General features: G+C 40.3%; 1 protein-coding gene across 7 annotated transcripts in view; it reads right to left on the bottom strand.

Annotated features, from left to right (window-relative positions):
- The window catches only part of ERC2 (ELKS/RAB6-interacting/CAST family member 2), a 993,433-nt gene that overhangs the window by 912,697 nt on the left and 58,088 nt on the right, over positions 1-22,648 (bottom strand). Inside the window, exon 1 of one of the 7 annotated variants that reach the window (XM_086367449.1) lies at positions 11,582-11,679. The exons of the other annotated variants lie outside the window; for them this stretch is intronic. The gene's annotated coding sequence lies outside the window, so the exon portion shown is untranslated. Of the gene's footprint in view, positions 1-11,581; positions 11,680-22,648 lie in introns of those variants that run through there. 7 annotated transcript variants of the gene reach the window in all.

Raw genomic sequence — 22,648 nt, 5'->3', positions numbered from 1 at the left:
AGTTATCTGAAATTCAAACTTAACTGGATAGCCTGTATTTTTATTTGCTAATCCCAGCAACTCTACAGTACAGCTAGGTGTAGACTTTAAATCTCTTGACTTTCTCTCCCACAGTTTTTTCCATGTACAATATGGCCCTATCAAGTGAACACTCAGTTAGTATGTGAGGTAGACTCAACATGCTGCTGCTGCTAAGTCGCTTCAGTCATGTCCATCTCTGTGCGACCCCATAGACGGCAGCCCACCAAGCTCCCCCATCCCTGGGATTCTCCAGGCAAGAACACTGGAATGGGTTGCCATTTCCTTCTCCAAAGCAGAAAAGTGAAAGTGAAGTCGCTCAGTCGTATCCGACTCTTAGCGACCCCATGGACTGCAGCCCACCAGGCTCCTCCGTCCATGAGATTTTCCAGGCAAGAGTACTGGAGTTGGGTGCCATTGCCTTCTCCAACATAGCACATCAATAATCCACAAAGAAAATATCTCTCACCAAAGATTAGGTTGTTTTTTTGGTTTTTTTAAATTTTATTTTATTTTAAAACTTTACATAATTGTATTAGTTTTGCCAAATATCAAAATGAATCCGCCACAGGTATACATGTGTTCCCCATCCTGAACCCTCCTCCCTCCTCCCTCCCCATACCATCCCTCTGGGTCGTCTAGTGCACTAGCCCCAAGCATCCAGTATCGTGCATTGAACCTGGACTGGCAACTCGTTTCTTACATGATATTTTACATGTTTCAATGTCATTCTCCCAAATCTTCCCACCCTCTCCCTCTCCCACAGAGTCCATAAGACTGTTGGCTCAAGGCATGCTATTCATGCCACATGCTTAAATTAACCGAATTTTCCTAAGTTATAGATACTTGAGTAACAAACTAACCATTTCATAGAGGTTACAGTAAATGTTTCAGTCCAAAAGCTATTAGAGCCCCTGTGCTCCAATTCAAAACAAAATTAGTCTTAAATCAACACAGACTTTCAGAGACTGAAAGTAGGCAAATCTTACCAGAGTCCTGGTTTGTTATACATGCAGGGAAGGACACAAGGATGGGCACAGTCTTCAGTCATTTCGCAGTAGTGATAATGTCTGGAGATGAGGATCCAAGATGGAAATCTCAATTATGCCAGTAAATATAATTTTATTACATTTCATTATATTCATGGCTTAAAAAATTAAAACCTAACAAATCAAGACCTCTTCATATCCTCCCCTCCTGACTACAAACCAACACCTCTGCAGAAATTTTCATATCACAGAATTTTACAGGCACACAACACACTTTATAACAAAGAAATGAAGAATGACAGCTCTAAGAACACTTTTCATGCTAGGCGATGTACATAATTTTATTAAAAGAAAACTACCTGAAAACTTATTTGAACAAAATTTAGCACACTGGGGATGGGCGGAGGGAAGCGAAGAGGGTGAGACCCTGATTGTTATCCAGTCTCTAGATTCAACCAATTTCTAAGAAACATGAAGAACAGAGCAACACTTTAAACTCTGCAGGGATGCAAGCAACAAAAACCAGTCTGCGGGAAACTGTACAGGACAAACAACCTGGGCTCTTTAATAAATGAAAAAAAAAGTAAATAAGACTCTAAGGCATCAACCAGTCACAACATGTGGTCCTTATTTAAATCTTGATCTAAATTACTATTAAAAAAAACTATGACACTTAAGTTGGACACTTAAGTCCAACTCTCTTGAGACCCCACAGACTGTAGCCCACCAGGCTCTTCTGCCTGTTGGATTCTCCAGGAAACAATAATGGAGTGGGTCACCATTCCCTTCTCCAGTGGATCTTCCCAACCCAGAGACTGAACCGGATCTCCTGCACGGCAGGTAGATTCTTTACCACCTGAGCTACCTGGGAAGCCCTTATGGGCACCGATAAGACAATTGGAAATTTTAACACTATTTGGTGATATTAAAAAAAATTGGTAAGTTTTCAGTGCATGTGATATATTTAAAACTTTTAAATTTTTTTATTTTAAAACTGTTTAATCCTTATCTTTTAGAGATAGAGACTAGAATATTTATGGATGAACTGCTAGGATGTCTGGGCTCTGCCCTAAAATAATTGAGGAGGATGTGGGTGAGGTATGGATGGGGCAGGTGTAGCCACAGGCTGATGAATTGGGAGAAGGTAATGAGTACACAGGGAATCACTACACTATTTTCTGTTTATATTTCTGCATGTTTGAAATTCTCCATTTTATTTAAAAAAAAATTTTAGCACATGCCAAAGAATTAGTATATGCCAACAACCTAAAATAAAACCTGAGTAGTATAGTTGTGAATATCTGAAATATGATAATATTCTACCAGAAAAAATAATTCAAACAAGCCCATTATTTCAGATCCCACTGTGACTAATGTATTAATTCAGATAAAACCCTTTGTCTTTTGTATTTTTCAGAAGGAAAGGTTTGACTTACTTGTCATGAATTAAATTGAGGAAAAATACTACTCAAGTTATTTCAAATACACTTAATTTTCCTACAGGCCAGCAATTATCAGGACCTCTCTCCTAAAAAAACAATTACTATTTTCTACCAACAAAGTATAAACAGAACCCTAATAAATGATTTTGCTAACACCTGTTTTCACTATGGTCATTATTCTTTGGTCCTGTTTTTTGTCTGATATATAATAGGAACATCAATAAAACATCAAAAGAGAAGGATAATTTAGTCCGATTTTAACAGAAACTAAGAAATCTATGCTACAAACATTTTTTAAGTTGCTAGTGAGAAACTGCAACAGCCATACTGAAGTAATTTTTATCAGCCTTATTAGGCCAAAATCTTGTCAGGGGAAAACCGCCCTTCTCCTGCATCCTCTTTTAGTTTGTTTTCTCCCTCTAGCAATGCTAAGAGGGAAGCAGGCAAGTCCCAAGGTTGCACAATCTAAACAACACCTGGGGAGACAGCTTGTGAACTCTTCTAGCTCTGTTTGAACCTATCACAAAAGCCCAGTAATTTTAAATTAGGCCAGTGCCAACCTGGAAGTATTAAAACACACAGTACCTTTTAGCAAACAAAGCATAGTTCAGCCTAGGCATTTTGCCAGTAGATAGCTCAGGAGTTACCCCTGCTTTACAAACGAAGAAACTGAGACTGAATTCACAGATTTTGTAAAATAGAGTCAAGGACTAATTCACTTGAATTTAAACCCTTTAACAACTAGTCCCAATATTCACCCATTACCCCCACATGGTAACATATGGTCATAGGTATAAATCTTTTTCAATATAAATTATTATTTCTGTAGCCTGATCATGGCTTCCAGTCCAATCACTTCATGGCAAACGGAAGGGGGAAAAGTGGAAACAGTGACAGATTTTATCTTCTTGGGCTCCAAAATCTCTGTAAACAGTGACTGAAGCCATGAAATTAAAAGACGTTTGTTTCTTGGAAGGAAAGCTATGACAAACTTAGACACTATATTAAAAAGCAGAGTCATCAGTTTGCCAACAAAGGTCCATATAGCCAAAGCTATGGTTTTCCCAGTAGTCATGTACAGACGTGAGAGTTGGACCATAAAGAAGGCTGAGGGCTGAAGAATTGATGCTTTCAAATTATGGTGCTGGAGACGACTCTTCAGTGTCCCTTGGAGCCAATTCACTGGAAAAGACTGATGCTGCAAAAGATGGACACCAAAAGGAGAAGAGGGCAGCAGAGGATAAGATGGTTAGATAGCATCACTGACTCAATGGGCATGAATCTGAGCAAACTTCAGGAGACAGTGAAGCCTGGCATGCTGCGGTCCATGGGGTCACAGAGTCAGACACGACTTAGCAACTGAACAACAACAACCTGATCAATATTTATTTCTATCATCAACATCCTTCCATTCATCAAGGCCCACCTGAGTATGCAAAGGGCAGAATATTCAAGGCAGAAATATACCATAATTTATTTAGTCAAACCTATAAACTGGGTATTTAGATTCTTTCTAATGTTTGCCATAATAAAAATGTTAGAATGAATGTGCAGATATACACACCTATGTGAGTCTGCTTTATTTTTTCTCCAGGATAAATTCTTAGAAGTAGAATAGCTGGTGGCAAAGGGTATACACATGAAAAAATATTGATTATAACAAAAAGCACACTCCAGGAGATCTGGGGCAATTTAGACTCCTGGTAATAACAATAGGGTCCATTTCACCACTCTGCCCACTACTGTATGTTAGTTTTCCTTTTAAACTTTGGCAACGTAATAGCTGAAAATAATCTCATTATTTTAATCTGCACAAATTTATTAGAAGTAAGGTTAAATATCTGGGTTTCTCAATGGCTCAGTGGTAAAGAATTCAATGCAGGAGACTCAGGTTTGAGCCCTGGGTTGGGAAGATCCCCTGGAGAAGGAAATGCCAACCCACTCCAGTATTCTTGCCTGAAAAATGTCATTAACAGAGGAGGTTGGCAGGCTACAGTCCAAAGGGCTGCAGAGTCAGACATGACTGAACAACTGAACACACATACAGACACAAGGTTAAATATCTATCCATGAATTCCTTTTTCCTGTCCTGGGAACTGCCTGTCTTTGTTTTCCACTAATTCTTCTACTTCACTGTTACTCTTGTTCCTACTGATTTACAGAAGCTCTCCACCTCAGCACTACTGACATTTGGGGCTGGATACATCTTTGCTATAGGGGACTGCCCTGAGCCTTGCAGGATGTTGGCAGCGTCTCTGGCCTGTACCCACCATACACCAGCAGCATTCCCTTTGGTTTTTCTGAAAACCAAAAATGTCTCCAGGGATTGCCACATGTCCTCTAGAGAACAAAACTGCCCCCTTGCTGAGAACCGCTGTGCTTAGTGGATTAACTCTATTCCAATTACATGCTGCTACCTCTGGATATTGCTCCCCACCTCCCCACCCAATAGGAAAGTCCCTTCAACATTTTTTACAGATGGTCAACTTGAATGCTAATTCTCTAGGCAGTCTTCTCAGCACTACACAGCTAAAATTGTCCCAAAACTCAGGTAAGTAAAATGAAGTCTAAATATCTTTAGGTTCCAACCATTAGTTTTACTTATACCTTCCAGAACTACTATTCAACACAGGAGCCAGTAGTCACATATAAATTTAAATTACATGCAGTTAAATAAAATTAAAAATTCAGTTCCTCAGTTACACTAGCTACATTTCAAGTGTTCAATAGCCACATATGGCAGGTGGCTACCATACTGGACAACATAGATACAGAACATTCTCATCATCTCAGAGTGTCGCTTGGACAGAGCTTCTCGAACCCTGCCGCTCAAACTGTGGTCCATGGATCAGCAGCAGTGGCATTGCCTAGCAGCTTGTTAGAAATATAGAATCTCGCATCCCACCCCAGATCTACTAAATCAGGATCTTCATTTTAACAAGATCTCCAGGTAATTTATGTGCACTCTGAAGACTGAGAAGCATTGAACCAGGAGACTCAAACATCAAAGGCCAGTGATCAAATGGGCACTCATTCCCCAAGTCTGCATACTTCTCCAGACTAAATGCCATCAGCTTTTCATCATGTGATCTAATTTCCATAACTTCACTGATCCAGCTCTTCACTTCCCTCTATCACCTTCCCATTTATAAAGAACAGAAGGGGAAGCCATGCTTCAGGAAAGAGGTCTGAAATTGAGACCTTCTTTGAACTCTACATCAGCTTCCCTGGTGGCTCAGATGGTAAAGAATCTGCCTTCAACGTGGGAGACACAGGTTTGATCTCTGGGTTGGGAAGATCCCCTGGAGAAGGGAATGGCTATCCACTCCAGGATTCTTGCCTGGAGAATACCATGGACAGAGGAGCCTGGCAAGCTACAATTTGTGGGGTCACAAAGAGTTGGATGTGACTAACACTTTCACTGGAGAAGGAAATGGCAACCCACTCCAGTGTTCTTGCCTGGAGAAGCCTGGTAGGCTGCAGTCCATGGGGTCGCACAGAGTCGGACACGACTGAAGCAATTTGGCAGCAGCAACACTTTCACTTTTCACTTTCCTTTTAATATAGCCTCAGTGTGCATTAGTTTTGTCACTTAGTACTTTCCCATCAGCCAGATTACACCAGAGGCACATAATAAAATTGTGGTCAGCAGGTTCTTTGGGCCTTCTTCATGGAACTACAGTGAAGTCTCAAGTACCACAGACTTTTCTGGGTGACTCTTTGAACAAATATTCTGAAATGTACAATTATCTGTATTAAATTTAACCTTGTTGGCTTCTGCCATTTGATTTCATCTACCAAGCTCTTAATGCATCCTAATTCTTTCATCCTACTTTGTCTGAAAACTTGATGAGTATGCCTATGTCTTCTTGAAAATGTTAAACAGGAGAAAATTCAGAAGAGTGACCACAAGTCCCACAGCGTCTTCTTCCTCCTGCCTGTATAAATCCACTCAGACTCTTGAGTATGGTTCTGACCCAGCTATTGATTTACCTAACTGTACTGATACTTGAAATCACTTTCTAATTCTAAAATGTATTGTTTCAGAAACCATTAGAATTTTTCTAGCAAAAAAAAAAAAAGAAAATTGCAAGATTAGATTTATATTGTCTTTAAGATTGAAGACCCTCTAATTTTTCCTATGTCTTGTCCCTCTACCAATACTTTATGACAAAAGCATGACACACTCTCATTTAAATCCAATCCCAAAATTAGGTCAACCAAAATGACTGCCTTTTCATTGAAATAAATACATTCATTTACGTTGAAACAAAGTATTTTATGGATCAACACTTAACCTGTGCCTGTGATGGGATCAATTCCCCAATGCACAAAGGTGGTCCACTCACAGAATATCACATTAATTACATCCAATGACTCAGTGATTCAAGTCTTCAAACATTCTCTTCCTTTTTGTTTTTACAAACATATTTGACATAAATGATGAATGATGGACTTGATAAAGAAAAATATTAGACATATGTCAACACCTATGAGATGGCCTCTTATTTTGCAAGTGAGTTAAAATAATTTTTATACTTCCACTAAATCAATTTTGGAGATTTTAATTTTTACAGTCCCTCTTATACCTTTGTCATCTTGTTTTATCTTCTCTGTCTCATCCTGAGAAAGTTCCTTTTTGTGTTGCTTCTATCATGCATATTAACTGAACACATGCACCAAAAAATACATATATTCCATGACTCTTACAAAGGAGGCAACCTGAGTGATTCAAAGAAATGCAAGATAAGATATCCTCCTTGAGGGTTTAATAATCCAGTGGAAAAGAGAAGACTTAAACACAAAGAATTATGCTAGAAAGCAATATACAGAGCAGCCTATATAAGAACTACAATCAACAAGCTATAAAATATTCAAACTCGGTTTCTGGCTGGGATCATTAGAAAGGAAGGAAAAACTTAGAAGGAACACCATTTGTACTGGTTTGAAAGATGGATTGGATTTCAACATGTGGGTGGGGAGAAGATCTGGAATTAATCCTAGCCAACCAAGCAAAGGAGCATAGCAAAAGAGGTACAAATACAAGTGGATCCACTTTAGCCAAAGTAAAATATGCATGGTGGCAAATTAGATGGAAAAGGCCAGAGCACAAGGGGTGGGCACAAGTGATGATGAGGGAAAAAAAAAAAAATGGATGGACCCAGATTAGGGCACTGGCTGTCAGCAATATCAATATCGACACAGTATCTAAGCCTGTCTATTATCAGGTTTAACTGAAGGGGAGTATCAGTGATTGTTTCTTCATGATATATGATACAGTGATTCCCACATGATTAAATAGTCTTGTTTTTAAATATCTGGATGGTATTTAACAATACAATAATATGCATATTCTCTAGTACTGGATATTGAGGTTAGTGCCTATGTTTTATTACTTAAAATAGAACATTACACACAGTGAAGGCGATGGCACCCCACTCCAGTCAGAGGAGCCTGGTAGGCTGCAGTCCATGGGGTCGCTAAGAGTCGGACACGACTGAGCGACTTCACTTTCACTTTTCACTTTCATGCATTGGAGAAGGAAATGGCAACCCACTCCAGTGTTCTTGCCTGGAGAATCCCAGGGACGGGGGAGCCTGGTGGGCTGCCCTCTATGGGGTCGCACAGAGTCGGACACGACTGAAGCGACTTAGCAGCAGCAGCAGCAGCAGAACATTACAATGAATATTTGTTTTACTTTGTGCTCATATAATTCTTAGATGAGGAAACAAGGTCATACTGTATACCACAGAGAACTATATTCCATATCCTAGAATAAAACATAATGGAAAAGAATATAAAAAAGAATGTATGTATGTGTTTAAGTGAGCCACTTTGCTGTACAGCAGAAATTAGCACAATGTTGTAAATCAACTACAATATATTTTTTTTTAATTCTTAAAAGAGAAACTACTGGTCAGAGGATAAGAGTATTTTTAAGACTCTTAATATACATTTACCAATTTCATATCAGAAAACAGGTATCCATTTAAACCTTCAACCATAGTATATAGGTTTGTTCATTATAGTATATGAGACTGTATCCATCTCACCAAAAGAATGTGGGTTTCTGGACACTGTACCCCTTCCCCCAGTTGTGTGAGGAGCCAGACAAGAAAGGGTCTACTGCCCCAAAGAGATGAAAAAAAGGAGCTAAGGTAGAGATGGTCTCACCTCCTGGGTGAATGTGACTCCTCATTGTGCAACCCAGGACTTCACATACAAGGTGGCTCATGGCTGTGACCTGTGGAGCGTCATAAGGCCCCAGGCTTAGAAGAGCCCTGTGCTTGGTTGAATGTCTGTTGTCCAATGATTTTTGAACAAAGGCCTTGCATTTTCATTTTGTAATAAGCCGGAAAAATTATGTGGCTAATCTGGCTCACACCCCATAGCTAGGAGAGTATAATCACATAAGGCATATTCAAAACTTCCCCCAACCAGCACAATATCATTGGGTTTATAGGAAAGGAGGAGGAGAAAGATCTAACCAAACCCACATTAAAAGCATTTTTAAAGAACATGTATTTTTCAAAAAAGCCATTATCAAATTACCACTTAATTTCATTTGTTACATAGATCAAGGGGACAATGAAATTAAATCGAAATCACAGAGATTCAGCAGAGTCATGAAACGAAAAAAGTAAACAAATTTTTAAATCCTAGAGAGACAATAATTCAGAAAAACACTACGTTCAAAGTCAATGAGAATTTGGCTTTTTCTATAACTATATCATCTTCCCAGTGGGGTCCTGAACTGAATAAATGTGATTTCTGCTTGGAAATTTTCCTGGAGGCCATCTGGAAAATTAAGACAGACAGGATAAGTGTCTTTTTATTATTGTGAGCCACATAAAACAATTGGTCTCAGGAGTCGATAAAAACTATTCCAGAGGAACTCAGACCACTAATCTTGCTATTCTCAACAACTTTCTCCAAACCCCAAATTTAATAGACTATTAGTATTCTTAGTGTGAACACTGTCCTTTTTCCAAGTTTTATTTAAAGCTTAGAAGATCAAAAAGTATTAGAATTCTGCAGATGGATTCACAGGAGGGGGACTCCAGACTTCAACAGGCCAGAAACATTATCAGATTTAAATCCAATTCTACATCCTTCTCCTATCCTAATTCCCATTCTGACATTCCTGAGAGCATGTTCTTAAATCTGGTCTCAGATTTTGCTTCTGAACTACATTCCTTCTTAGGAATGCTGATTTCTGGGTCCCACAATGGATTTCTGAACCAACATATCTGGACACAGAACTTAGATATCCATTCTTTTGATAAACAGTGGCTGAGTCTATGCACAAACCAGAGTTTCTCACATTTCATTGTGCATTACACATCACCTAGGGATCTTGTTAAAATGCAGGTTCTGATCCATTAGGTCTGGGTATGTGTTTAAGAGTCTGCATTTCTAACAAGCCAAGAGCAGTAGCTCCTTCCCTGGTTGCACATGGGCAACTTTTTTAAATCTCAGTGTCCAGGCCATATCCCAATTGAATTACAATACCTGTGACCAGGTCCAGGCATCACCCTGGAATACGACTGTGTGTAGATATCCCCTAAGCCTCATTTTTCATCTCTATAAAATGAGAATGGTACCCACATCTCACAGACACCACTTATCAATAATCATCTTCCAAACTCTCTGCACTCCCATCTTGGGGCCCTTTACCTTGGAACCTCTGCATACACTACTCCTCAACTACCAGCTATCCCCTCACCCTTGGCCTTGTTAAATCCTATTCTCTGTCTTCACACTGTAGCTCATAGGGAAGACCTTCTGACCAGGCCCCAGTGCAAAATGAAATAAGGTTCCTGCATTTATACTGTTCATAGCATCCTGAACATCCTTCAGAACATCACATAGTTTATAACTAACCAATTTTATGCAGGTAAAGGAATAATGTCTGCCTCACCTCACTCACTAGCCTTGGAAGGCCACAGATTCCCTCAGAGGGCAGACCTCGACTCACCACAATCCCAGTCGCTCCCCAGCACTTCATAATAACAACTGCTAATATGTTTGGCTGCCTTAATCTATGCCAGGCTCTGCTATCAGCATTTTATAGGGCTTCATTAATTTAACCCTCACAAAATCCTCTGAAGTAGGTGTGACTACTATCACTATTTTATGGATGAGAAACTGAAGCACAGGCGCTAAGTTGCTTGCCCAAGGACTCACAGAAGATCATTCAAGAATCAATCAGAATTTGAACCCAAGCAATCTGGGTTAAGAACGGGCTGCTACTGCTAAGTCGCTTCAGTTGTGTCTGACTCTGTGCGACCCCATAGATGGCAGCACACCAGGCTCCTCCGTCCCTGGGATTCTCCAGGCAAAAACACTGGAGTGGGTTACCATTTCCTTCTCCAATGTATGAAAGTGAAAAGTCAAAGTGAAGTCGCTCAGTCGTGTCTGACTCTTAGCGACCCCATGGACTACAGCCTACCAGGCTCCTCCGCCCATGGGATTTTCCAGGCAAGAGTACTGGAGTGGGGTGCCATTGCCTTCTCCATAAGAAGGGGAAGTAGGCACAATGAGAGACTACAAAGGTTCCCTGGGGACTAACCCTGTTTCCCAAACATATAACTTGCTTTGTAAGGGTCACAATGCCAGGGGAGCAACATTAATTCAATTTGCGAGGTAGACACCTTAGCTTATGTTCATTCTTTCAAAACAAATGTCTTCAACAGTCTCTGTTTTAACGTGGAGAGTCCATGACTACAGGAGTAGTAGATACTTATCAATTATCAGATAGAATACAGAGGAATACGCAAACAGAAACTGTGGTAAGTGCAGGGAAGGAACCAAGTAGGGTGGCGAGGCAGGAGCCTGTAGGCACCCTCAGACAGCGTCAGGGCGAAGTCTCTGGGGCTGAAACTAAAAAGACCCGAAGCCAACTATTCAACCAGGAGGCATGGGGTGAGGTGCGGGGACGAAACACTGGCAGTGGCAGTGCACACAACGCCCCGAAGCCGGAACAGTAAAGGATGGTGTGGCTGTTCCTGAAGGAAGGCCACAAACAGTAAGGAGATAAAATCCAGGAGTCCAGCCGGGCCCAAAACACACCTCCAGATTCAGAAACTTCGTCATCCATGTTTTCACCTAGTCAGTTACCAAAATACTTACTAGCGTGTTCACAGTGCCTCCTCAGGATTCTTGGCTAAGCTTCTGAGGAGAGCAGGAGCTGTGAGACGCCGGGCTCTGAAGCGAAGCCCCACCCCCTTGAGCTCATTGGTCCAGAGGTTGGCACGTGACCCCAGAGCATACTCTGGTTTCCTGCCCAGCAACCTATGACCAGCACCTTGTAGAAAAACTCTGCTGGGGAAAGCGAGGTGATCATTAGATGAAGATTCTCTCAGGAATTTAACCAGAAGTATCATATTATTGCCTGGGGAAAACATGGACAGAGGAGCCTGGCGGGCTACAATCCATGGGGTAGCAAAAGAGTCAGACACGACTTAGCCACTGAACAACATGAAATGAATAAACCAGTTGAATATAGGGAGAAAAGTGGACAGGGAGAGAAGTAATTGTGGCTACGTTAATAACAGAACTCTTGAGTAAAGAAAGACTGAAAACTCCTACTCCCCAGCCCCTAGTGTCACCAAGCCCCAGCTATACCTCGGTTCTTACTATCAGATTTCTGGAAGATTTCAGCCATCTTAATACCATTTGAATGCTTTAATTAAATGCTTTGCATTAAGGGCTTTTTCCATTTTCATCTCACATAGTCCTCCCTAGCAAGTGCTGAAATCATTATCCCAATTTTTATAGTTGAAGAATATCCAATAAGCTGAGTTACATTCCCCAAATCATAAAACTGTAATGGGCATACCTGAGATTCCAAAGGTCTGTGCAATTAGCTATTTTGATGAGTCAATTCTCATTTTCATAAAACAGAGCCTCATTACTGGAGTTGGCCTGAGTGAAACTCTGTTCCTTATGGTGGACTGAGTATACTTTCCCATGTATCCACGCAGGTAATTATACAGTGACGGTGTTCTAAAAAAAACTATGCAAAGCTGTATCCAAAATGTCAAATGTCAGGATATATAGAAAGCAAACTGATTTTAATTTAGGTCCATGTGATAGAGAATATAAATTTAGAAAATGAACTTTGGTGATAGATTTAAAGATAAGTAATAAAGCATACATTCAATAAATATATCACATAATGTGATACATAAATATCAAGCCATACAAATAAATTAACAAAGTTTAATAGCTCTTCTCATGGAACTTCACGTCTATAGTAAAAATGACTAACATTTACTGAATATATTGTATGCCAGGCATCATGCTAAGTGCTCCATGTATATTATCTCATTAAACCTCATTGTGGGGAAAATAGTAAAATAACTCCAGTTCACAGATGTGACAATGGAAACTCAGAGACAAAGTATCTGGTTTTGTTTTTAGAGGCAAGTTTTAAATGCAGTTATATCTAAATCCAGAAGCCTGTACTTAATTATTTCAAGTATCTCAATTATAGCAAAAATCATATACCATGTCATAATGGGTTATTTGAAGGTATATACTCCACCATGAAGCCACCTTGGAAGAGTTTATGGACTCTTCTATTCACCTCTATCCTCTCCTTGCCTGAGATAGATTAGAAATATAATATTAATACAAATAAATTAGCTGGTGTATTTCTAATACATAAATTAGCTGGTGTATTTCTAATTGGTCAGCCATAATTCCTGCTGAACCCAGGCTGTTGGGTGAATTTTGAAGGGTAACGAATTATCACAGAAAAAAATCGGCATCCTGATAATGAAACATCTTAGTTATAAAACTCAAACTGCCATCAGTCCCCAAACAGCTAAATTCTTCAGCTTCCTATTAACAGATTGATTTGTAACAACTATGTACTACTCAGAGGAAAGGGAAAAAACTGAGCATCTCCGAAAATCTCTCATAAAAATTATCTGTAAATAATGAAAACGATGTTGAAATATTAACGCCTCCTCCATGAGCACATCAAAATGCTCCCTCAGCCACCTTCCATCTGCTTGCCCGCCTCTTCCAACGTGAGCACAGCTTCACTCTGCTTTCAGCTTATTTGATGTCTAAAAAGATTAAGCCAAAAATTGTTTCAGCACTCTGGAAAGTATCAGCCTCACATTTCAGACACATTTGGACATCCTAATTTAAAATTTGGTGGAAAAATAGCATACTTGTGGGCTGTTCCTTGCCATATTTTAAATGAATCTCTCACAAAATTCATTTCTCTATCAAAATCATAGGCATGAACTTCTAAATGGAAGTAATAAGAGGAATAGCAACAATAATAGCAGCTAACACTATTAGGAAATTTATAGTTCTAAAGAGCGTAACAATGTTCTAAGCACTTTACACACTCATTCATTTAAGGCTTCCCAGGTGGCACAGTGGTCAAGAATCTGCCTGCCAATGCAGGAGACGCAAGTGACGCAGGTTCAATCTCTGGATCGGAAATATCCCATGGCGTAGGAAACTGAAACCCATTCAGTATTCTTTCCTGGAGAGTTCCCTGGACACAGGAGCCCGGTGGACTACAGTCCATGGGGTCGCAACAAGTCAGACACAATTAAGCACAAATGTGACTATTATTAGCTCCATTTTACAAAGTAGAAAACTGAGGCCCAGAGAGAGGCATTCAGTGACTTTATCCAGTTCAAAGGACACAGTAGCAGAGCCAATGACTGATACCAGGGCTCTGGACTCCAGATTCTATGATCTTACCCACTGCACCAAACTGCCTAGAAGGTTTTAGTCACTACTTAACTTTAATCCTTTCTTTTCCAATATCTGTTGTCACTGTCTTATAACAGCAGCAAAAAAAAAAAAAGAAAGAAAGCTGGAGGGTAAGTGTACCTGATTGAGCAGTGGTCTCAAATAAGATAAGTCTAAGTCCTAAGCAGCTGAGATAGCTGGGGAGATAGTGGGGAGAGCATTAGATTGAAGATATGTCTAAGACCGAACCCCCTGAATCTGTGAATGGACCTTATTTGGAAAAAGAGTCTTTGCAAATATAATTAAAGATTTCAAGATGAAGTCTTCCTTGATTTAGGGGAGACTCAAGTACCATGACAAGTATCCTCTTAAGAGAAAGGCAGAGGGAGATTTGAGACCCAGAGACACACAGAGATGACATGAAGACAAGCAGAGATTGAATTGATATGTCTACAAGTCAAGGAATGCCAGGGTTGCTGGCAGTCACCAGAAGCTAGGAGAAAGACATGGAATGTATTCTCCCTCAAAGCCTCCAGAAGGAACCAACTCTTCAGACATTTTGACTTCAGATCTCTGGATTCCACAACAGGGAGAGAATAAATGTCTGCTGTTTCAAGCCACCAAGTTGGTGGTTATTTATTATAGTGTCCCCAGAAAGCTAATGCAGTGAGTTATGGACCCAAAAACCTTGAACAGAAAACAGATCCTCACTTTACAGGTCAGGAAACTGAGGTTCAGAGTAAGGAATTCATTATCGTTGTTGTTCAGTCACTAAGTTATGTCCAACTCTTTGCTACTGCATGAACTGCAGCATATCAGACTTCCCTGTCGTTCACTATCTCGTAGAGTTTGCTCAGATTCATGTCCACTGAGTTGGTGATGCTATCTAACCATCTCATCCTCTGCTGCCCTCTTTCCATTTTGCCTTCAATCTTTCCCAGCATCAGGATCTTTTCTAATGAGTCAGCTCTTCCCATCAGATGGCCAAAGTATTGGAGCTTCAGCTTCAGCATCAGTCCTTCCAATGGATATTCAGGACTGATTTCCTTTAGAGTTGATTGGATTGATCTTTTTGCAGTCCAAGGGACTCTCAAGAGTCTTCTACAGCACCACAGTTCAAAAACATCAATTCTTCGGCACTCAGCCTTTTTATAGTCCAACTCTCACATCCATACATGACTACTGGAAAAACCATAGCATGGACTATACAGATCTTTGTAGGCAAAATGATGTCTCTGCTTTTTAATATGCTGTCTAGGTTGGCCATAGCTTTTCTTCTAAGGAGCAAGCGTCTTTTAATTTCATGGCTGCAGTCACCATCCACAGTGACTTTGGTGCCCAAGAAAATAAAATCTGTCATTCCTTCCATTTTTGTCCCTTCTATTTGCCATGAGCAGATGCCATGATCTTAGTTTTTTGAATGCTGAATTTCAAGCCAGCTTTTTTACTCTCTTCTTTCACCCTCATCAAGAGTTTCTTTAATTTCTCTTCACTTTCTGCCATTAGAGTTGTATTCATTAGCATGCTGTCAATCACACAACAGGTTTGTGGTAGAGCCAAGACAGGCTCTGGGCTGCACTTTGGTCTCCCAATTTCTGGGCCAGTGTCTTCTTTAGCGCTTCTTACCCACTTCTTTGAGAGACAGAATCATTTGTGCGTTTTAGAACCTGACCACCTACATCTGTGTCCTTGTTCCACCATTTGCTGGTTGTAAGCCTCCATTTTCACATCTGTAAATATGGGAATAAGAATGACAGTGCTATTCTGGAGAACAAATGAGTGTTTGTGTGTGTGTGTGTGTGCGCGCGCCTGATACGTAGTTGTTGTCTAGTTGCTAATTCGTGTCTGACTTTGTGTCCCTACGGACTGCAGCACAGCTCTCAATAAATGTTAGCTATTGCTGGTATTTTATTCCAATATATATTAAGTTATTGATAGATGACAAGTTATAAAATCAGGATTATGGCAGTACCTAGAAAAAAAGTGCTAAGACACATTAGCGGGGTTTATTTTTATATGTGGGTATCTGTGACAAACATATTTCTTATGAAGGGGATTGGACATCAAGAGGTCACATCCATTAGCCTCGACTTGCACCTCTCTGACAGTCGTCACTGTTCCTACCCCTAAAAAGGAATGCCTAATATGGTTGTCCACTGACCAGGACATCACCTGGAACATGTTATGCTAGTGGATAGAGTCACAGTAGAGCAAAAGGAACACAGCCCCGGCCCACACCCTCTCTCCCACTTCTGCAGCCCCAGTAGGGAACGCTGACCCCAAGTCTCCCACCTGCTTCCTCCTCTCCCATTCCCGACCACTCCTGGAAACACCGCTTTCTCAGACATCTGCCATCCACACAGCTCTCTAGCCACAGGTACCAGGAAGGCAGGCAGTGCCTTTCCCTGCCTTGCAGGACAGGGCCCTGTCCACCTTCCTTTACTCTTTCAGTTCTGGGTATTCATGTGGTAAGCACACCAAAGTCTTCTCTTCTTGCTTAACCTGATGTCCCTGAAAGCATGGTGGCTACCTGGGTTCAGCATGCAGAAGTGTGACCATTTTGGGTCTGGTGGAGAGGGACAACAAGCTCGCACACCTAATCAAAAAATCCCTGCATGGAGAGATATTGAGTCTATCCTCAGGGATTATTAAAGCCATATTCTGTTTTTCCCTTTGACTGCTAGTCTTTAGATGATCAGATCCCCTCATCAGACCCTGGAGAGAGGCATAAAGAACAGTAGCATTCAGATACCAAAATCATACCCAAACTCCTAACAAAGTCATATTACTTGCTGATGGAAAATGTGTATAATAAGCTATGGTTTTTCAAAGAATAATGTTCCTATTAGTCATCCGAATGATACTGTAGATTTTAAAAGTACAAAGAAAATGAAACACTTGGGGAAATTAATTTATCCCCCAAACCAAATACCCATCAATCTGTTGTAATGGTTTGCCTACACTAATTATAACACCAGATCTACATACATATATACACACACACACACACACATGCATATACACCACATGCCTTGTCACATATCCAAATATAAAATCCAAGCCAGCTGCTGGAATTACGCTAAATACCATTGGAATTAACAGTGTCCTTAGGAAATGTAGTGCTGGGATGCTGATTTCATCACAATTCTATCAGCCTGTATTTTTTTGAGGAAGTTCAAGAACTACAAGCAGCTGTAGAAATCCAAGTCATCAGAAAAGCAAACAAAGGCAGCTCCTCTCCTGCAAAGCAAATTCCCTAAAAGAATCTCAGCATCTGCCTTCTTAGCATAAAGGGGAAGCACCTTAATCTACAGTGAATTTTTAATAGTTTACTCTTCCCATTTATCCCGTTCTTTTGGGAAATATGGTCCCTTTTACTCCAGGCTGGACACCAGGCTTCCACCTCACTCTTAATCATGTCAACTGTCTTTGAAATGATTTTAAGAATTAATCGGTGCCTGATATGCCTTACCTATTTCTCTTATCCTAAATATCCAAAACCAGATCTTTACCCAGTTCTGATCCTGTGTAGTTAGTTCTGAAACTCCTGGAATCCAAAAAAATGATTTAGATGATGCCAATACCCTCTCCCACTGGTGGAGTCAGGATTTTCACCGAAGACTCTGAGGCCAAAAGATGCTCCTATTTGACTAACATCTTGAAAGTGAATATGTTCTTCATTTCATCTTCAAACAAAGAATATACATTTGTCAGCCAAGGGGAAGACTACAGCAACGTGGAGAGAGACATGTCCCACCTAAGACAACCACAACCCACAACAAGCTCTGGGTTCAGATCTACAAGGTCTGCTCAGTGACCAAGAACATTCAGAAATTCTGCACTTTGGGGAGCACAGAGTATATTTCTGCAGCATTTCTATCAGAATAGTAATTAATATAGCTGGGAAATGCCATCAACAGCAAAAGTAAAATTAGCCTTTACTTGTAAAATTTCTCCTAGGAAATTCTGGTGGCTCCTGTATCCACCAAGGAGAGTAATGGGCTTGCTGGGTCATCCCACAGCAAACAAATCACCCCATCACCAGCACCTGAATAAAGCTACGAACACATCAAACTGGGCCTCCAGAACATCTATCTTTCCCTGCTTCAATCACACCTGCTCATCCTAATCCCATATCCCATCAAATCTCACAGTGGAGTCATAAACAACACTTCTTTTATTTCCTTTTGCCACAAGTGCACTCTTAACTTCCCTGAAAAACTGTGAGTAGCCTTAGAGTTATGACATGTTTCAACTAACATAAGCCTTTGAGACCTTTTTGTCTTTTAGTACAGTGATACCTCAAGGGAAACGAAGGTCCAGGGAAAGGAGATAATCTGGCCAACATCAAATCCTGTTTGGCATCAAAGTCAACTCTAAATTAATCCCTAGCCTGGAGCTTTCTCTTTTTGTTATCCTATTCTCCTTAGGATAAAAGTTACTTTTTTTATTCCACACCTACTAATGTCTCTTTATCTGGATCTTTCCTGACCACCTCCTTTCTGGGTTTCAGGAAGAGAAACACCACCTGCCCAAGGGTAATCTTGTCTTCTCCCTCCTCTTTCAGACTTTGTTCCACCAATAACCCCTCTTTCTAAAGTAGAAAATATGGCCAACTGTGTGTCACATTGGTGGGGGGAGAGTCCCAAATTCTGCATCTCCTCCAATTACCACTCTTCAAAACCAAGTTCCTTGCAAGAAAAGTATAAAAATCAACATTATCACTAGCAACCCACTGCAGTTTAATATCCATTCTCACCAGTTCCGTGATATTAAAAAAAAAAAAAGCCAATTCCCCTAAGCCCACATCCCCATTCAGTATCATCACTTGGATGAGTGAGACTTTGCAGCAAAACATGATCAAAACACAAACTCCTGATCTCCCAGCATCCTGATCCAGTTTTGCCCTCAGTCTTCCCAAGTGGATCAAGTTCAAACCTTAACTCCTTTCATTTCCTCCACCAGAATGTAATCTCCATAGAGGCAGGAATTTTTTACCATTACTATACTCTGAGCACCTAGCCAGCACATGGTGGAAATTCCACATCTGTTGCCTTGATCCATTTCAGTCATTCAGTCATCATTTTGTTTGAACCCCTTAGGAGACAGCAGTGGTATTTCAAGTGGAAAGTACATAAACACATTTAAAGACCAGTGGAGAGATTACAGTTAGAGAACTTGATATGAGAGGCCATTCCTTTGGTACAAACTATTAAAGTGTCATTATAAGAGTTTCAGCTGGACAGAGATTATGCAGCAGATGGATTCAGTAAACAGAGATGAACAAAACAGGCCAAAGTTTACAAAAATCAATCAGTCAAACACCTCCTCTGAGTCCTCAGGAGTCTAGTTTGGTTGGATTAATGTGGAAAGCTTTCTAGACACGGAAGCCATGTGAACTTTGGGCAACTTGAGAGTTTGCCTTTCCTGAGAGTTTAGACAATAGCATTTATTGGGGAGTCATCCTCATCTTTTTTTCCGTATTACTTCCTATAGTGATACAAAAATGTATAGTTTCCATCTCATGCTGCAGAAAATATTTCAATGCAGCCTACCAGAAAAATGTAATATAAGTCTCCCCACCACTTTTTTTTTAACCAATAGAGAAGTCTGGTTATGGTCCAAAATTCTTGAGAGTAGCCATCCACAAAACGATGTGAACTGGCTTAGATTCAGTTAAGAGGGTCAATACCTCAGTCAAGAAAACTCTCCTAGCCATCCCTAAGAAGTTCATCTGAATCAGTTTAAGAAGTTCATCTGAATCAGTTTAAGAGTAGGATATTCTAATTCCATTGAATCTATAAATGAGGAAGAATAACAAACAATAAGGAAAAAATATTCCCATGATCGTGATATGGCATCTCATTGGCAAATAACAATACTCACACATCCGATGATGGTATTTTAGAAATGGCATCTCCCTCTCTCTCTTTCCCCCTATTCCTCCCTTTCCTCTCTCTCTCTCTATTTCTGTGTGTGTGTGGGTTTCTGTCTCTCTCTCTCTCTCTCTGTCTCTCTCATATACATATACACACAGTAATAATCAAAAAGGCATCTCAAATAATTGAACGAATGAAAACTGGGCTGTTCTCAATTCAAAAGACACAGAGTGTCTGCTTGGCCTGTAAGCACATTTCCCTTTGGGCCATGAGCATATTGACAGAGGTCTTAAACTCATCCTTTTGTTGTACCTTGGCAGAGTTCACAGTGCCAGGAACACATAGGAAAAATCATGGAAGCAAAATACTGTGCCTCCATGTAATAATAAGCACTATACTTACTTCTCTTGAATCAGAAAAAATTTTAAAGGTGATCTCCGTGGTCCAGTTTCTCTTTCTCCTCTTTAAACATAAGTGCAATAATTGGACAACCACGTTTGCCCTACCTTCATCCCAATGCTTTATGAAATCTCTGACCATCTAGTTTCTCTTGGCCATTCTCTCCATTGAAAGCCTATACTCCCCACCATCCACTCCTACTCCCACCTTCCATCACTTTGAATATTAGTCCATTGTCAAAGACTGACTCCAATGCCACCTTCCCTATATGAAGTCTTCCTTCTCTGGGCTGCTAAAGCATTTTAATTGTATCTTTTAATGGCAGGCACAATATTCATCTCTTTTCTATGGGTCTTTTTAAATATATTTTTATGAGTATAGTATTTTCCCTCTAGACTAGAGTCTCATGGCAGGAGCTAGGAACTACTCAATTTTATAACCACTAAACTTCTAGACAAAGAGCACTGAATATTTATGACTCTATCAATCAAGATGCAGAGGGCTATTAGTAAACCTCAACTCAAATGGGTTTAAACAAATTGCAGGAAGTCCAGAGGTGGGATAGTTTTCAGGTATAGCTCTGGTTTCATTTCTCTGCCATTTTCTCAGCTCTCTAACTGCAATCAGCTCAGTCCAGTTCAGTCACTCAGTCATGTCTGACTCTTTGCAATCCCATGGACTGCAGCACAACAGGGGTGCTGTTGTCCATCACCAACTTCCAGAGCTTACTCAAACTTATGTCCATTGAGTCGGTGATGCCATCCAACCATCTCATCCTCTGTCGTCTCCTTCTCCTCCTGCCTTCAATCTTTCCCAGAATCAGGGTCTTTTCAAATGAGTCAGGTTTTCGCATGAAGTGGCCAAAGTATTGGAGCTCCAGCTTCAGCATCAGTCCTTCCAATGAATATTCAGGACTGATTTCCTTTAGTATGGACTGGTTGGATGTCCTTGCAGTCCAAGGGACTCTCAAGAGTCTTCTCCAGCAACAATTTGAAAGCATCAATACTTCGGTGCTCAGCTTTCTTTATAGTCCAACTCTCACATCCATACATGACCACTGGAAAAACCACAGCTTTGACTAGACAGACCTTTGTTGGCAAAGTAACCTCTTTGCTTTTTAATAGGTTGTCTAGGTGCGTCATAACTTTTCTTGCAAGGAGTAAGCATCTTTTAATTTCATGGCTGCAGTCACCATCTGCAGTGATTTTGGAGCCCAAAAAAATAAAGTGCCACTGTTTACCCTGTTTCCCCATCTATTTGCCATGAAGTGATGGGACCAGAAGCCATGATCTTAGTTTTCTGAATGTTGAGTTTTAAGCCACCTTTCTCACTCTCCTCTTTCACTTTCATCAAGAGGCTCTTTAGTTCTTCTTCGCTTCCTGCCATAAGGGTGGTGTCATCTGCATATCTAAGGTTACTGATATTCTCCCGGCAAACTTGATTCCAGCTTGTGCTTCATCCAGCCCAGCATTTCTCATGACGTACTCTGCATATAAATTAAATAAGCAGGGTGACAATATACAGCCTTGATGTACTCCTTTCCAGATTTGGAACCAGTCTGTTGTTCCACGTCCAGTTCTGACTGTTGCTTCCTGACCTAAATACAAATTCTCAAGAGGCAGGTCAGGTGGTCTGGTATTTCCATCTCTTGAAGAATTTTCCACAGTTTGTAGTGATCCACACAGTCAAAGGCTTTGGCATAGTCAATAAAACAGAAATAGATGTTCTTCTGGAACTCTCTTGCTTTTCCAATCATCCAACTGATGTTGGCAATTTGATCTCTGGTTCCTCTGCCTTTTCTAAAACCAGCTTGAACATCTGGAAGTTCACAGTTCACGTGCTGTTGAAGTCTGGCTTGGAGAATTTTGAGCATGACTTTACTAGCGTGTGAGATGAGTGCAACTGCGCAGTAGTTTGAGCATTCTTTGGCATTCTAACTCCCATACCTGTTGCCTTTGTCCACAAATTGGTTTCCCTCATGGTTATCATTATCATTTATTATTTGAATATTTACTCGTGCTGGCATGGTGCTAAATAATTTTACATAAACTCCCTTATTTAATCCAATTAAATTTAAATCCTATTAAATTTATCCTTATAGTAGTAAATTTGTATGTAAAGCAGGTACCATAATTACACCTACACTACAGGTAAGGAAATAGGTTCAGCCAGATAAAATAAATTTCCCAAAAGTCCC

This window comes from Bos grunniens, chromosome 22, assembly GCF_055505025.1.
Source record: "Bos grunniens cultivar Pamir isolate PY7600 chromosome 22, Bosgru_T2T1.0, whole genome shotgun sequence".
In the NCBI taxonomy this organism is placed as follows: Eukaryota; Metazoa; Chordata; class Mammalia; order Artiodactyla; family Bovidae; genus Bos; species Bos grunniens.
The sequence above is the reverse complement of the archived record's forward strand: the minus strand, read 5'-3'. Positions and strand labels throughout refer to the sequence as shown.